A 17348-nucleotide genomic window follows, 5' to 3' on the forward strand; every position below is an offset into this window, starting at 1 on the left:
AGGACTCTGCCGCCCCGCCCGAACCACTCAGCCAATCAGGAGTCCAGCAGGAATCAGCTGATCATCCTGATCAGCTGACACATCTCCTGCTGGCATAAAGGTCCTGACTTCTGGCGCGCGCGTGCGTAGCCCTAAACCTGTGTGAACTAACAGGCTCAGCCACACCAGCTGCACGCTGTTGCGTGCAAACCGCCGCACTGGACGCGGAACCAGCCGCCTTGCTGTCAGTACATTCGGCGGCTTTTCTGCGTTCTGCCATATCACTAGATGCATGCTTCCGCGTGCAGACCGCCGCATTGGACGCGGAATCGGCCGCCTTGATGTGAGTACACGCGGCGGCTTTTCTGCGTTTTCTCACATAACTCTGATAAGGCCCCTTAACTCTGATAAGGCACGCTATTTGTTAGTGAACCAAGCCCTATGTCTACTCTGTATATTCATTCTAGGCCTCCATCATATTCCTAACTATAGTAACAGTGTATACGTCCCTTGGTACACACATCCAGGCAGAATATAGTAACAGCGTACAAATCCACGCGGAATATCTGACTGCTGTAGATAACGTGAGATTTTTACAAAGGTTATTGAAGCCTCATCTCCCCCTCTGATCACACAGCAGGCGATTAGATGATATTTTTAGATCCTACAGTGCAAGTGCCTGTTTGCAAGAAATATCCATCTAATGAGCAGGCATATAAAATGTCACATGGTAATAATTTGCAGTTTCAGAGATGTCTATCCTTTGTAGTTAGGCAGCTCAATCAAACCCTATCAACACATGCATAGATTTTAAAGTGATAGCAATCATATTTACATAAGACATCCGAAGTGATCATCTGAATGCCTAAAAATGAGCGATTTGATTCAATGCCTTGAATATTTTCAAAAGTTCCCATATGATGAAATTATGACTTTGGATCTAAAATTACCTCAATCAACTGATGGTTCTTAAAGTGGACCCAAATTAAAAATACAAGATTTCAGAAATAAAATCTATTTTCTAAATTATAATAAATAGCAGCCTTTTTTCAGCTGCATGATGACAAATCTAAAATATTTTACATTTATTGGAGGAACCCCTCCCTTCCTTTCATATTGCTGGGACAGAATCCAGCAGACTGGTGGAGGAGATGAAAAACAAAAACACACAGGGTGCTACTGATGATGTCACAGGAAAGGTGATCTCAGCCTGTATGAGATTTCACATAGATGGCGCCCCTTTGAGAGAGGGTAGCTGATGACAAACACACCCATGATCTAAAACCTCCTATTAAGCTCAGAAGTAATGGCTGCCACCTGTATAACCCTAGTTATGAAAAGAGAAGGGTGAAAAACATGCACTGAAATGCTCATAGGCTTGAAGGAGTGTTTATTTATCTTTGTATGTGTCAGAGTGGGGCAACTAAATATTTTGAATTAAAAAAATGTTTGGTTTGGTTCCGCTTTAAATTATCCATTAGTCCATATATGTAGTTGTGTGTATTGAGGTGATCATTTGGTGCAATCTCCTTGGCCAAGGTGATCATTTGGTGCCATCTCCCTGGGCAAGGTGATCATTTGGTGCCATCTCCCTGGGCAAGGTCATCATGTTGTGCCATCTCCCCATCCAAGGTCATCGTTTGATGCCATCTCCTTGGCTAAGCTCATCATTTGGTGCCATCCCCTTGGCCAAGGTCATGATTTGGTGCCATCTACCCATCCAAGGTCATCATTTAATGCCATCTCCTTGGCCAAGGTCATCATTTGGTGCCATCTCCTTGGCCAAGGTCATAATTTGGTGCCATCTCCTTGGCCAAGGTGATCAATTCGATGCCTTCTCCTTGGCCAATGTTGATCATTTGATGCCATCTCCTTGGCCAAGGTCATCATTTGGTGTCATCTCTTTGGCCAAGGTGATCAATTCGATGCCTTCTTCTTGGCCAATGTTGATCATTTGATGCCATCTCCTTGGCTAAGATGATTATTTGATGCCATCTCTCTTGCCAAGGTGATCATTTGGTGCCATCTCTCTGGCCAAGGTGATCATTTGGTGCCATCTCTTTGGCCTAGGAGATCATTTGGTGCCATCTCATACGATAATCTTAGTATGCCAGATCTGTAAATTACACAAGCAAATAAGTTATTGAAGTGTCTTGCCTCCGATTTACTTTCCTGGAAAGCCTAAGCTACATTCAATAATTATATATTTACTAGTGACTTAGCCCATTTAAAAACGGGCTAGGTCTGTTCCTAATGTGGCACGCGCATGAGCGCACACCCGTTGCGCGCACACACACGCCCGCCCCTCCTGGCGCCGTCCTCCTGCGGCTCTCGGCAGTGTTTCTGCGTCTTGTCCCTGCACATGCGCAGTGCTAAATAGCACTGACACACGGACAGACACAGGGACATTAGGGTTTTATATAATACGATATAGCACTGGTAATCCTGAGCAGCGCTTTACAAATTCAATTCACTTTATTGTCATTGTGTAATACAACCAAATTACTTTTCATAACATCCCCACGGTGCTTATAGGGAACATAGTGATAGTAACAAGGAAGAGAAGAAATTATACAAGTATGTGTAATGATCTGCTCTGCTGTCTGCACAGGCAGGCAGCTTCTTTACCATTTTTCAGGTCTGAATGCTGCAGGTCCCTGGAAAGGAGACCTGTCTTCACTCTGCAACTTTCAGAGTTGCTGTTCTGGTGAGGGATTTGCATCCACTTGTCATGCAAATTGCTTAGCTGCTTCCTTTGAAGGCTTGCAGTATAACTACCATTTCCTCCCAGAATTCCCTGCTGGTCATAAAAGTTTGGTCCTGCTAGACTTACCTTAAAGGGATACTGTAGGGGTCGGGGGAAAATGAGCTGAACTTACCCGGGGCTTCTAATGGTCCCCCGCAGACATCCTGTGTCCGTGCAGCCAGTCACCGATGCTCCGGCCCCGCCTCCAGTTCACTTCTGGAATTTCTGACTTTAAAGTCAGAAAACCACTGCGCCTGCGTTGCTGTGTCCTCGCTCCCGCTGATGTCACCAGGAGTGTACTGCGCAGACACAGACAATACTGGACCTGCGCTGTGCGCACTTGATGACATCAGCGGGATCGAGGACATGGCAACGCAGGCGCAGTGGTTTTCTGACTTTAAAGTCAGAAATTCCAGAAGTGAACCGGAGGCGGCCAGAGCATCGGTAAGTGGCTGCGCGGGGACAGGATGTCTGCGCGCGACCATTAGAAGCCCCGGGTAAGTTCAGCTCATTTTCCTCCGACCCCCCTACAGTATCCCTTTAAGTCTCAGCCCTCTGCTAATTGTTTGCTAATATTATCTTAGAGTAGTTATCCTTGGGAGTGCACTAGCATTCCTTCTAGCATAGTCAGGTCGTTTATTACCTGTATTGCCTTGTTCTGTCTTATCTGTTGCGATTGTTCTGTAGCCAGCGGCGGCTGACAGGAAATGGCTCTATTTGGATCGCATTCGCCCTAGTGTTAGAGGCGGTGGATCTCTCTGTATTCTGTCTTAGGAGTGTAGCCAGAGCAGCGGTTGCTACTGGTTGCTCCATCTATATTTCTGTCTGGATCGCAGCCGCCCTAGCGGTAGAGGCGGTGGTTCCTTCTGTACTCTGTCTAGGAGGGTAGCCAGAGCTGCGGTTGCTACTGGTTACTCCTTCCATCTGTCTTGTCTGAAACAAACGCTTGCTGTTGTCTGGGTGAGGTAACCGACTAGCAAGCGTTAGCGTTCTGTAACGATCGGTGTAACACAGAGAGGATCTGATTACCGGGGATCTGCAGTATCACCGAGAATGCACATTATATACCCGATTATTGATGATCTGCAGTATCACCGATAATCAGATATATCTCTAACCTCTGGACACCTGAGTAATATGAGTGTTTGACACAACAGTAATACTTAGAGGAGGATCCCCGTAAAGTGGTACAGTACAGTAAGAGATACTGCTCAGAGAACAGATTCCTTCCAATGGCCTGAAGCTCCCCAAGGGGCGGAGCCAAGCTGAGAGTGGGAAGGACCAGAGAGTGAGTGACACCAATGGTGAAGTGTCACTGACAGGTCTGTGAACTATCTCCAAACAGGGAAGATAGTTCTCGAGGTCGGACAGGCCAGGTCGGCAACAGACAGACATATCAGAGACAGGAGGCAGATGCAGATTCTAGAGACTAGCCGAGTTCAGCAACAGAGTATCAGAATGACAAAGGTACAAAATCAGAGATCAGAAGAATGGTCAGGGAAGCAGAAGGTCATAACAAATAATCAACAATTCCTAGACTAAGGTGTGAGTTCCTTGATCGTCAACACCTTGGAAACTGGTCTAGATAATATCACAATATTACAGAATTCCTAGACTAAGGTGTGAGCTCCTTGATCATCAACACCTAAGAAACTGGTCTAAAGTAACACAGATACTGACAGGGTCTGAGTGCTACCACGTAGTGATCGCAACGCCAGACACCAGAGAAATGACCTGCACCCAGTATATATACACCAGCGCTCTCCTGCGCCTCCCCTAGGTGCTGGACCAATGAGAACGGGAACAATTGTCAGCTGACCGGCCTGGTCAGCTGACACCCCTCTGGCTGTCATAAATGCTCTGCCTCTCCGCGCGCGCACGTGTCCTTCTGAACCAGTGTGGACTATCAGTCCCAGCCACACCAGACATGTATTGTAATGCCTCTGCTGTATTGGATGCGGAATACGCCGCACCGCTGTCAGAGCGTGCAGCGTTTACTCCGCATTCAGCAGTACTGAGAGAGGTAGGCCTATGCGTGCAAACCGCCGCATCGGACGCGGAATCCGCCGCCCTGTTCTCTGGGCATGCGGCGGTTTCTCCGCGTTCCGTCAGGCTGGTGAATGCAGGTCCCTGCGCGCAAGCTGCCATGTTGAACGCGGAATCAGCCGCCTTACTCTGAGTACTTGCGGCGGCTTTTCCGCGTTTTCTCACACGTTCTCTATTTGTTTTCGTGTTTCATTGGTTAGTCAGGGTTGGTACGCTTTGTCGCTGTTGCGCTTATTGTGCGGTGACCGTGTCGTGCATGCGCTTTGTCGCTATTGCGCTTAACGTGTGGTGACCGCGTGTAGTTAGTCCTGTCTGCTCCTTTGTGTTGGATTACAGTTTATCGGTTCTGTCTTTATCCTTCCTATGCTCTGTCTTTACTCAGTCTTGTGTCGCTATTAGCAATCGCCATTCTTGCGATTGCGTTCCCACTTGGTCTTCGCTGTTGTGTGTTCACCGTCGCCAGGTGGCGACTAGATTGGTGGACATGCATACATTCTATCTCTGTGCTCACTCTCTCTCTCTAGGGGCTATCTTGCCCTGTATTGCTTCACCTCGTACAATTTCCATCTGGCATCTGTGGCAGTGCAGAGGTTTTATTCCTCTGCACTCCACAGCTCCATCTGCCGGTGGGAATTCCTCTCTACAGGTGCATTGCTGGGTTCTGTTATTTAAACGCTTGTGGAGGATTCCCCATTCGTTACAGTATGCCAGGTATTACAGATATTTAAACAATTTGTACACAGTGTTAATAGTCATGCCACTAAAGCCTTGTACACTTGCTAGATGGATCTTAACCGAGGCGGCCGTTTGGGCCTCATATCGGGTCCACCTCTGGTGACAATCTAGTGTGGGTACGGCGGGCTGCCAGATCATATTGTCAGAGAGCTGACCAAGTCCATCTTCTCTCACCTTCTGCACCGTGCTGCATCATTTGCCATGAATCAACCTTCTGCCCTTCTCCCTAGCAACAGAACGCATTGCAAGCCTATAGCCTAGTTATGCTTCTGCACAGGACTCATCCCTGAACTGTTTCTTGAGGGATCAAGTCTCAATTCCTGTGGGCATCAGTAATTGTGCGTTTACGCATTCTTAACTGTCCAATTGAACCGTATGTTTGAAATGTGAGAGGAAACCCACAAAAATAAGGGGAAAGCATACAAACCCCATACAGTGCTGACTTAGCTTTGGACTGTGGTGCTGCAAAGTGGAAGTGCTATCCATTATGTTACTGTGCTGCCCATATTGTTCATTTTCTGGTGCATGAACTTGCTCAGCAATGCTGTTAAAGTGGTCTGAAAGTCAGCATTTCTACTTTGCTCTAAAAGATTCCTCACACCTTTAAACCTACTATTCCAGAATTTTTTTTACGCAGAACATCACTGAAATGGTTAAACAAGCACTTTGTCCTGCTATTCAGCTTCAAATCCGCATCCAAACTGGAGATAACAGTAACTTTGGTTGCATTCCAATGTTAATACATGTGTAAACACAGTGTAACAAGTGAAAAGGAGCTCTCTGTGAAGTACTCTGTGCTTCAAGCACACAAACAGCTCAAAACAGCTAATTAGGAGATGTTAATATATAATAAAAATCAGTTTGAATAAAATGCAGTGGCAGGTTTCAGGGCAAGATAAGCTACACTTTGGAAACTTGTAATTTGTAAACAGACAATATTACTTATGCACAAAAGCAAATATGATAACTGTATGAGTAATAAAAAGTAGGAAAACACATTTTTATTGAATGATATCTCAGACACTTTAAAGAGACTCCGTAACAAAAATTGCATCCTGTTTTTTATCATCCTACAAGTTCCAAAAGCTATTCTAATGTGTTCTGGCTTACTGCAGCATGTTCTACTATAACCATCTCTGTAATAAATCAATGTATCTTTCCCTTGTCAGACTTGTCGGCCTGTGTCTGGAAGGCTGCCAAGTTCTTCAGTGTTGTTGTTCTGCTATGAATTCCCCCTTTCAGGCCCCTCTCTGCACACTGCCTGTGTGATATTTAGGATTAGAGCAGCTTCTCTATTCTCTCTTATCTTTTACAAGCTGGATAAATCGTCCTCTGAGCTGGCTGGGCTTTCACATACTGAGGAAATTCAGACAAGGGCAAAGCTGTTTGCAGGAAGAAAAGAGCAGCCTGAAACTTCAGTGCATGAGAACTCGAGGGGGAAAGAAACACACAAATGATCTCTTGAGATTCAAAAGGAAGGGTGTATACAGCCTGCTTGTGTATGGATGTATTTTCTATGTGTGGACATACTGTACATCAACCTGCTTCCTGTTTCGGTGGCCATTTTGTTTGTTTATAAACAAACTTTTTAAAACTGTTTTTAACCACTTTTAATGCGGCGGGGAGCGGCGAAACTGTGACAGAGGGTAATAGGAGATGTCCCCTAACGCACTGGTATGTTTACTTTTGTGCGATTTTAACAATACAGATTCTCTTTAACCTATTTTGGTTCCTGGACGTAGAATCTATGTCCAGGAACCATGCGCGCTCCCGCGGCCGATCGCGCGCGTGCACGCGCACTCCCAGCCGCGGATTTGGTAGCCACGGAATCAATGTATCGGGCTATGGTGCCCGATCACTGATTCCTCTCCCCCGCTGAAAAAGCGACAGCTTCTCTCGGAAGCTGTGCTTTTTCTGGCTGTCACCTCCCCCATGCGTCACTCTAAGCGTGTGTTACACTTAGAGTGACGTCATGTAAACAAACTCATGGCCGCCATCTTGTGGCCAAAAAGTAATACTACAACTGAAAGTAAAAAAAATAAAAATTAACACACATTTACATTATAAATATATTGTTTACCTCTTACCCTCCCAAAACTACCCAAATAAAATGTTTACTATAAAAAAAAACCATTACAATAAAAAAAAAAAAACATGTAAATATTTACCTAAGGGTCTAAACTTTTTAAATATCAATGTAAAGATGAAATATTTCTATATTTTTTTTTATTTTAAACTTGTAAATAGTGATCTATGCAAAACGGAAAAAATGCACCTTTATTTCCAAATAAAATATTGTCGCCATACATTGTGATAGGGACATAATTTTAACGGTGTAATAACCAAGACATATGGGCAAATACAATACGTGAGTTTTAATTATGGAGGCATGTAGTATTTTAAAACTATAATGGCTGAAAACTGAGAAATAATGATTTTTTTCTGGTTTTTTTCTTATTCTTCCTGTTAAAATGCATTTACAGTAAGGTTGCTCTTAGCAAAATGTACCCCCCAAAGAAAGCCTAATTGGTGGCGGAAAAAACAAGATATAGATCAGTTCATTGTGATAAGTAGTGATAAAGTTATAGGCTAATGAATGGGAGGTGAACATTGCTCAAGTGAAAACGACGGAACGCGAATAGGTTAAGAAAGCTTATTAGGCTGCTATGGCTTTCTTATATGTGTGCATTATAATCCTAACAAATGTTCCTACTGTAACAGTAAGACAAGACTTGTTACTTTAACCTCCTTGACAGTACAATTTTTCCGCCAAGGAAGCTGCATTGCACTTTTTTTTTAATTTTTTTTTGTTTCATGTAGCTACCTGAGTGGTAGCTACATAAAACACCACTAGAGGGCGCATGTGTCCCTCTAGTCCGATCGCCGCCGGCAACAAAAGTAAACAGGAGATTGCGTATAGAACACGATCACCTGTTTGGCTTCTCCTGTCGCCATGGCTACGATCGGAATGACGTCATGGACGTCAGCCGATGTCCTGACGTCAGACCCATCCGATCCAGCCCTCTGCGCTGCCCGAGACTGATTGGTCCGGGCTGCGCAGGGCTCTGGCGGGGGGGGGGGGGCTCTTCCGCCGCTGCGCGTGGACGATCGCCGCAGAGCGGCGACGATCGAGCTGGACGCGCAGCTAGCAAAGTGCTAGCTGCGCGTACAGCACTTTACAGAACAGGAATCGCCCCACCAGGGGCTGAGATATCCTCCGCGGCGGCTTACCCCGAGCTCAGCTCAGGGTTACCACTAAGGAGGTTAAGTGCGTAATTGTTATTGGCTGTGCAAAGAGTCCATGTCTGCTATGGATAAGTGCCCGCTTTTCATCTAAGAATGGTACAGAACAGCATTTCCTGTATGGATATATTTACACCTTACTGCGATAACTAGTATGACGTTAATTAAATCACTGTAACCCTGATGAGCTTGACCAAGTGCAGAGCCAGTAGAAGGACTTATTGCCGACCTGCACTTAGGTTTTGCTTTCTAATGGTTCCCAGTTTTATGACTAAGGAACTTAGATGTGTTTTTAAAGGACAACTAAAGTGAGAGGTACAGTATATGGAGGGGCTGCCATATTTATTTCAGTATAAGCAATATCAGTTGCCTGGCTATTCTGATAATCCTCTACCTCTAATACTTTTAGACCCTGAACAAGCATGCAGCAGATCAGGTGTTTCTGACATAATTGTCAAATCTGAGAAGATTAGCTGCATGCTTGTTTCTGGTGTGAATTAGACACTACTGATGCCAAATAGATCAGCAGGGCTGCCAGGAAACTGCGATTGCTTAAAAAGAAATAAATATGGCAGCTTTTGAGTTGACCCTGTCCTGGTAGGACTGCATATTCGTTTAAGGCCTAATGTCTCCCCCCCCCCCCCCCCCTCCTCCCCTCCCGAACCAACTTCTGGGTAGGAAGGGTCAGTGCGCATTGTGCAGGTCCTGCCTGGCGACACGCATCCTTGATCGCGCCTCTGCAGCCAGGATTGCTCTGCTCATGCCCACTAGTTGTGACATAGTGCACATGTGCAGTTTGCTCCTTGCCCCGGGTGCTCAATCAAGGGCACGCATCGCCACGCAGCCCCTGTGCAGTGCGCACTGACCTTCCAATCCCATTACTTTGCATAGTATCCGTTTGCATGCCTTCCACTCCAGTCTGATAAGCAGAACTTTTTTAGTTTAGTGTGAATCAAGCCTTAGCACTTTAGCACCTTTTAGAATACTTTATTCCATGTAAATCTTCAGGCCCCATAGTAGCAACAGTATACTCTCCAGTCCCCTTAACCACTTCCCCCTCCCCCGGTACGAGTAACAATGTCCCAGAAAAATCCCATATCTCCTTGCAGCGGCATAGCTACTACGTCCCTCCCCGCCGCGTGCTCCTGCTCACCCCCCAACCTCCCCTCCCCCCCCCCCCCCCCATGCTCTTTCCCATTCATTGATCTAAGTTCCCATATGAGACGGCTCAGTCGTCCACAAAAGCCGATACTTACACGTCCACGCATAACTTCCTAATTGCGTAGTACTACTACGCATAGCGAAGTTATGCACTAGGACGTCTTGTGGCTAAATAGTAAAAAAAGGTTTTGGATGTAGTTTTACTAACACTCTTTTTTTTTTTTTTTTTTTTTTTTTTTTTAACATTTAAAATTAACCCCTTACCTCCCACATTCTCTGATAGTTCCCCCCAAAAAAATGTTTTTGTGAAAAAAAAAAAAATGAATTTTTTCCTTTTCTTTTTAAAACACATTTAGAATAAAATAATTTTTTGCAAAAAGAAAGCCTAATTGGTGGTGAAAAAAAACAAGATATAGATCGTTTCGTGGTGATAAGTAGTAACAAAGTAATAGGCGAATGAATGGAAGGAGCGATGATCGGTGAAAATTGCTCTGGTTTTTTAAGGGGAAAAACCCTTGGAGGTGAAGTGGCTAAATCTCTACAATTATTGTTTGTATAGGATAGAATATATTTGTGTCTGGTATGTTTTTCTTCATTTTTCCAGAGAAGGAAGGGACAATGGGACCTTTTTCTAAAAGGCATATTTTTGGCCTTAGATTAGTACACCAGTCCAATCAGGATGGTGAATTTACACTTTTTTCAGGTTTTCTTTCTTCTTATACTTATGCTTTAGCGGCAGGCTTATCTGTATCTTGAGAAAAAAAACCTAATCCCCCCTCCTCCTCCCCTCTGCTTCTGATATCTCTGGCTAGTAATACCTCCCCCTTCTCCTGCCCAGACTGAGCTCCCATGAGCCCTTGCTACTGTCTGAAAGTGCATTGGCTCTCTGAAAACCTGTGGGCGTGGCTTGTTTAGTTTATAGGGAATTAGAGTATTAAAACAAAAACAAAAAAGTATTTGGCTTGATGAATGCCCTATAAACGATAGGAAAGGAACACAATTATGCAATGAGTAAACGTTCATCTCGGATCCACTTTAACTGATATATAGATCAGAGTCCTGGCAGAAGCAGACACCCATTGGGTTGCATTGAGAATCCTTCCTAGCAACAGGGAGAAATCTCGCTGCTCCACCACTCAGTGAACCAATGAGTATCCTCCTTGTTGCTAGGCAGCATTCTCATTGGTGTTTTGCAATCCAATGGGAGCCTGCATCCTTCAGGTCTCTGATCTATATATCAGCTAACTGTCCCCACCAGTGGAGTCGAGCAGCATGTCAAGTCCACCTCAGAGGACCTGAGATGACTGAGGGCATTTTCACGCTGGCTGCGTTCCATTTGGTCTTTGAAAATGCTTGCGGTTTTTCTAATGCAAGTACAATAAGGTTACAATTGGTATTGTGGGAATCCATTTAAACTGAATGAATTTACGATTTTCTAAACAGGCTATTGTAGTCCTGCTGTACGTTTTCTGCGTTTAGATTGAGGCCAACATAGTGAAAATCACAATGCAATACCTGTTTACGTTTTGCGGTTTTTGGTATGAAAGAGCCCTGAAGACACAGAAGACAGGCGAGTAGATCAGAAATGTACGTGACCACCAGCCTAGTGAGAACAGATCTGTCCGTTCTCATTTGCATGCAGGTTCCAAATTTGTGTGCTACTTACCATAACGGATCAGATAGATCCATTGCGGACTGACAAGTGTGTACAGATCCTATAAATAACATGGCAACCATGCACATGTCCACTTCTCCAATGTGGAAAAGATCAGTTTTTTTTGGGGTAGTGGGAACAGGGGTTTTTGGTAACATCAAACATAGATTGCGGGCAACAATAGATTATAATTGCTTTATAGATTATAATAACTTTGAGCAGAGACAGGAGGTTCTTTAGCACCCAAGGCTGAGACACCAAAGTGCGCCCCTCCATCCCTGCCACCCGAGCCGTCACACACTGATTAGAATAAGAGGTACGCCAGGGCCTCCAACCCCCACAAACACCTTAATCTATAGTTATCTGGCTTGCAGTCACTGCCATGTATCCCCTTTTTTTATTTCTCTCTGCTGCAAACACAATAGGGGAATGACAGCTGAGTGAGTTGTGTGCCCTCTCCTACACTGCGCCCTGAGGCTGGAGCCTCTCTCACCTCTGCCCAACCCTGCGCCCCCTCCTACACTGCGCCCTGAGGCTGGAGCCTCTCTCACCTCTGACCCGCCCTGTGCCCCCTCCTACACTGCGCCCTGAGGCTGGAGCCTCTCTCACCTCTGCCTTGGCCTGGCCCTGGCTTTCAGCATTGTACTTAGTATAGTGGAAGAAAAAACCTTGAGGTATCGTCTTTGTGATGGCTCCTAAATGTCCCCCCATAAAGGTATAGTGTATGTTGTCTCCAGTGCAGATCATCTGCAGAAGAAACTGACAGTCTACAGCTAAGTGCTGTCAGATGGTTACCAGAAATGTTCATACGTGGCCCCATACAATTTACTGTCTATGGCTAAACATACAGAAAGTATGATCTGAAGCAATCAAAACAGCAGTAAAGAGAACTACACTACCCTGACTGATGTGTTTATATACACTGAACTGTTATTTCACCTCTTTCTTTGCAGGCAATGCCTTTTGCCTGAATGGTATCCTCATTTCTGTAAATAATCTAGCACCAGTCTTCTGCCATGATTACTGGACCATGTCTCAGCTTTACAGCCATTATTTCTGCATCCCCAATTACCACATGCCCATGACAAACACTGACTTAGTAGGAGGCACGTCATGCTTATAGATGGAGACATATGGAAGAAATCCAGGAAGCTTCCTTGGCTGTATCCCTAATGGTGGTGATAGAATAGTGACCTCAGTCAGCTGCTTTCAATTCACCAAGCATATATCTTTCCACAGAGAGGGCCTGCGAGCCTCACCCTTGTATCCCAGATGCCACATTATAGGAAATGACTTCTGGCCTCATTGCAGCAGACTGAGCAACATGTTGGTGGGAGTTAGTTCCATACCCATACAGCACATTGCACTCTCCTCATACCCCTGCATCTGCACATCTGGTGTCACAACGTTGGGGCAAAGACTAAATCGCTGAGCAACATTTCTTGAGAAATGTATGTATCTCTATGGCCAGTTAAAACACAGATTCCATGTATAAATCATCATCTCCCATTAAAGCAAACCTGAAGGGTAAAAAAACCCCCAAAAAACTGGCTAGATAATAAACTCTTGTAACTAAAAATAAAAATGTATTTTTGACGTTTTTTACTTTAGGTAAATGTCAACAGTTGTTTAAAGGAGAACTGTAGTGAGAGGGATATGGAGGCTGCCATATTTATTTCCTTTTAAGCAATACCAGTTGCCTGGCAGCCCTGCTGATCTATTTGGCTGCAGCAGTGTCTGGATAACACCAGAAACAAGCTTTCAGCTAATCTTGTCATATCTGTCAGAATTGTCAGAAACACCTGATCTGCTGCATGCTTGGTCAGGGGCTATGGCTGAAAGTATTAGAGGCAGAGGATCAGCAGGATAGCCAGGCAACTGGTATAGCTTAAAGGGAACACAGTTCTCCTTTAATTATTTTTCAGCTCTCACACGGGCAAATCTTGAGCTGAACTGAAATACTGAACTTTATTTTTATGTGTTTGGGAAGAAATGCCAATTCTGCTTCTTCTGAGGTTTTATGCAGGCGTTCGTGTTCAGTCAGAGCTAATTCTGCTTCCTCAGAGGATTCATGCAACTATTTAGTCAAAAGTGCTAATTCTGCTTCCTTGGATGTTTCATGCAAGTGTTTAGTCACAGCTAATTATGCTTCCTCCGAGGTTTCATGCAAGTGTTTAGTCACAGCTAATTCTGCTTCCTTGGAGGTTTCATGCAAGTGTTTAGTCACAGCTAATTCTGCTTTCTCTGAAGTTTCATGCAAGTTTTTAGTCACAGCTAATTCTGCTTCCTCTGAGGTTTCATGCAAGTGTTTAGTCACAGCTAATTCTGCTTCCTCTGAGGTTTCATGCAAGTGTTTAGTCACAGCTAATTCTGCGTCCTCCAAGGTTTCATGCAAGTGTTTAGTCACAGCTAATTCTGCTTCCTCCGAGGTTTCATGCAAGTGTTTAGTCACAGCTAATTCTGCTTCCTCTGAGGTTTCATGCAAGTGTTTAGTCAGAAGTGCTAATTCTGCTTCCTATGAGGATTTTGGTATCACTCTGCTCATTTCTGTAGTACAGAAAAAAACAACAACCTCCAACTTCAAGATTAATAATGAAATTTAAAAAAAACCCTTTAAAATATTTTTTTTCTTTTTATTATTAGATTGTCAGTGCTAGTTACAGGGCTAGAGCCTAAACTGAAAGTGACAGTTTCCTGTTGGGATCTAAACCCTCACTTCAGAGAACGTTGGTGTAGAGGCCTGCATCGCGTCGGGTACCTGCGGGTTACCCGAAATGCGGGTTGGGTTCGGGTACCCGTTTTGATTTTAATCAGGTTGCGAGTCGGGTGTGGGTGCGGGTCAGGTGCGGGTACCAGATTCACCAGAAAGCAGGTAGCGGGGGTGCCGGTCTGCAAAAATTAGACCCGCACAGGGCAGCAAGTTGGATACCTACGGTTACCCAAAATGCGGGTCGGGCTCAGGTACCCATTTTGATTTAATCGGGTTGCGGGTTGGGTGTGGGTAGCAGGTCGTCTGGTACGGGTACCAGATTCACCAGAAAGCAGGGTAGGGTGCGGGTAACGGGTGCGGGTCTGAAAAATTAGACCCGCACAGGGCAATTTTGATCTAATCGGGTTGCAGTGCAGGTAGCGGGTTGTCTGCTGCATGTGCCAGATTCACCAGAAAGTGGGTTGCGGGTCGGGTGCGGGTCTGAAAAATGCGCGCAGGCCTCTGGGTTGATGCCCTTGTAAGGGCTCTTTCACACGACTGGCTGACAGCAGCGCACTTAACTGCTTATCAGCCGCTCCTGTTAATGTGCAGGGTCTGTAAGCATATAGCACTTGCGGCATCTCTGCATGTGCAACGGAGCTGGCGACAGCTATTCCTGGACACTAGATATTGCGGGGTTTTTTTACCGGGCAGTAACCGCACTACATTTCAACTGCCGGCACGCTTGAGATTACTAACTCTACCATTCGGTTGCATTATTTTAAAAGCGGAAGGTAAGTAACAACCAGCAATGAATGGCTAAACAGGGAATTTAACGCACCGTTTAGCCATTCATCTGAAAGAGCCCTTCAAGGATACATGAGGTGAGAAAATAAAGAAAGTTTTACTCACATGGGGCTACTTCCAGCCCCTAGAAGTCTTATCAGTGCCCACACTGCACAGTTCCACTCTTCTCCGGGTCGCTGCTATGCCCTCTGTAAGATGGCGACCCACAGCTGGGTCAGGATCTTATGGATGGGCGCACCTCTCAATATCGCGCTCCCATGCCCAGGAGCACTCTGCTTTTGCACAGTTCACAAAGGTTTCAACTGCTCAAACACAGAGCGCTCCCACCCACGGGAGCGCTCCAACACATGCACGCCTACACATGCAGGGATAAGTGAGTTTCATGCGGATTTCATCCAGATAATTAGTGCATCTGACGTTGCTGGTAGGGGGTTAAACTTACCCAGAAGACGTCTTCTTTAACCGGTCTCACACGCCACGTTCCAAGCTGCGTCACGTGACTACCATGCTTCCTCATTCAACTTGAAACGAGGAAGTGCGGTAGTCACGTGAACGCAGCGTGGGGTGCGCCGTGGGACAGATTCAAGCAGACGGCAGCTGGGTAAGTTTAACTCTCCCTCACCCACCTGCTCAGATGCGTTAATTATCCGGATGAATTACAAATGAAACCAATTTGGAATTCATCCGGAGCTCATCCCTACGCAGAAGATCCCGACCCGGTCGCGATCTTACAGGGGGCACAGCGGAGACCTGGAGAGGAACAGAACTGCGGCGTGGGCACCGATAGACTTCTAGGGGTTGGAAGAAGCCCGAGGTGAGTAAAACTTTTTTCTTTATTTTCTCACCTCATGTATACTTTAAAGACTAAAATGGCCTGGTGCGCCCATAAAAGAATTGAATAACCTTGTCAACCCCATCCTCACTCCCCTCCTTCCTCAACTTCAGAGCCTGCTGCAGAGGAGCATGTAGAGTAGATCTTCATTGCTGAATACAGCCTACCAGTGGTCATCAAAGGCAGTCTTTATAGTCTCGTCCGATAGAATTCGCCGTCGGGAGACTTGGGCGCAGGATACAGCCGGTATATGGCTTATCCTGCTGCTGCACAAGTTCCCGTCTATGGTATTATGGTCTATGGTGGCGCCGGCTGCTCCCAAGTCTCCTGTGTTGCATTTGCAGTGTTCATTCTAGTCCTCTCACTGTTAAACGCATTACATATTGTATTGCTGACAAGTCTGTTATGCATATAACTTGAGTAAAAGAGAATGAATAAAAAACCATGCATATTTCATCCTATCTTGTATGCTTTAGAATGTGAGCATGCCATAGCATGTAATATCCTCCATCATCCCCTGTTTACCTATGGTTGCTATAGGGGCCACCTTTATCACAACTGGATAAATGATTTTTATCATGCATTTCTATATTGCTGCATCAAGCTTAAATCACAACTGAAGTTAGAAACAATGCCAGTTGCCAGGCAGTCCTACTGTTCTCTTTGGCTGCAGTAGTGTCTAAATCACACCAGAAGGAAGCATGCAACTAATGTAGTCAGATCTGACAATAATGTCAGAAACACCTGATATGCTGCATGCTTGTTCAGGGTCTATGACTAAAGGTATTAGAGGCAGAGGATCAGCAGGACAGACAGGCAACTGGTAGGCCCGGTTCACATTAGCATTTCGTGCAAAACTGTCAGTTGTAATGGATCCATTGTCTGTTTGAACGGATCAGTTGCAGACCGGTTTAAATGCGTTTCTGGTCCGTTTCAGTTCCGTTTGTATACGTCTTGCTTACGTTTTATGGGAAGTTCTAAAATTAGCATTAACCACTTGCCGACCAGGGGATTTTTCATTGATCGGACCGATCAGGAGTGCAAGGGCGAGCAGGGCGATCAGACTACCCCCCTTTTTTCCCCACTAGGGGATGTCCTGCTGGGGGGGCCTGATCGCCACCGGCTGCATTTGCTTAGCGGGGGGGGCTCTTCAAAGCCCCCTCCGCAGCGCTTTCCGCCGTCTCGCCCGCTCCCTCCCTCTCCCTCCCCCTGTGAGCTGTGCAGGACGGATTTCCGTCCTGCGCATTGAAGGATAGGCTTCAGCCTATCATATGCCGGCGATCCCCGGCCAATCAGAGGCCGGGGATCGCCGATCTGCCTTTAGGCACCGTATGATGTAAACAGCGGGGATTTCTTCCCCGCCTGTTTACATTTTGCCGGCGAGCCGCGATCGGCGGCTCTCCGGCCATTCACGGAGACACCCTCCGTGAACTTACATGAACGAGCGGCCGTTTCC

General features: G+C 45.6%; 1 protein-coding gene across 1 annotated transcript in view; it reads left to right on the plus strand.

Moving 5' to 3' along the window:
* The window catches only part of MRC2 (mannose receptor C-type 2), a 214878-nt gene that overhangs the window by 38469 nt on the left and 159061 nt on the right, over positions 1 to 17348 (plus strand). The window lies entirely within an intron of this gene.

The sequence above is a fragment of the Hyperolius riggenbachi genome, chromosome 12 (assembly GCF_040937935.1).
Source record: "Hyperolius riggenbachi isolate aHypRig1 chromosome 12, aHypRig1.pri, whole genome shotgun sequence".
NCBI classification, from domain to species: domain Eukaryota; kingdom Metazoa; phylum Chordata; class Amphibia; order Anura; family Hyperoliidae; genus Hyperolius; species Hyperolius riggenbachi.